Source organism: Sander lucioperca, chromosome 21 (genome assembly GCF_008315115.2).
Source record: "Sander lucioperca isolate FBNREF2018 chromosome 21, SLUC_FBN_1.2, whole genome shotgun sequence".
Classification (NCBI taxonomy): Eukaryota; Metazoa; Chordata; class Actinopteri; order Perciformes; family Percidae; genus Sander; species Sander lucioperca.
Window position 1 is genome coordinate 393,859 of NC_050193.1, and position 875 is coordinate 394,733.

Here is an 875-nt window from a genome sequence, read left to right on the forward strand (position 1 = left end):
CTGTATCTCAAAGTGAATTAATGAATTAACGATGGATGGATTTGAATGAAGGCTGCTATTGTATCAGGTTAGAACAACCACATTGCCTTTGTTTATTTGGGGAGGCCAACATTCATTACATCATATAATGGATTTATTTAAATAGAAAAGTATATACACTGTGTGTGTGTATATATCTGTGATCAAAGTATTGAAACCAGACGCACGCTGTGCTAGTTGAGCCTCTGTTTTGGTCCTATTTCGTGTTTCCATTGGATGACAGGATGCCTCTTCTTTCTGACAGAGCTGCATCACGATCTGGTACGATTAAGACAACATCTACACTACTACGTTTTGATTTTAAACTAATATCTTTAGCTACGTTTACTCTCCAGCGTCTGCACTACTGCGGCGTCTGCACTACTGCAGCGTCTCCGAGCCCCTAAAACTTTAACATTTGGAGACTCTGCTGCCCTCGTTGTGGTCTGAAAACTCCGAGGTTGTTTTGTAGTCTGGACGACACAAACGGAGACATTTGGAGACGAGGACGCAGTCAGTCAGTCTGGTCAGTTAGGTAGATTACAGACCTTTCAGTTACAGGTCTGACTGTCTGTCTGTCCTCTCTCCAACATAATAATCCAGCTCTTACTTCTCACCGTTGATGTTCTTTCTCCAAAGTAGTTTCTGTATTTTTAACTTCTACATCCAGGAGTTTAGACCACAGAGTAACATCAGACACTCTGCTTCCTGTTTACACCGACACGCACATGCCCAGTGTGTGTGAACGGTCATGTGACATGTGATGTCAGACGGAGATTAGTTCTGCTACTGGAGCTGAAACTCGTGTGGACGGAGATCGTTTTAGTCTCAAAACGCAGCTTAGAAATCAACAACGT

General features: G+C 42.6%; 1 long non-coding RNA gene across 1 annotated transcript; it reads right to left on the bottom strand.

Annotated features, from left to right (window-relative positions):
* Positions 1-661, bottom strand: LOC116046766. Its single transcript, XR_004104216.2, has 2 exons — positions 198-661; positions 1-158 (listed from the first exon to the last, which is right to left on the bottom strand). It is a non-coding gene; the product is annotated as an uncharacterized LOC116046766 (long non-coding RNA).
* Between the last annotated feature and the right edge of the window lie 214 nt (positions 662-875).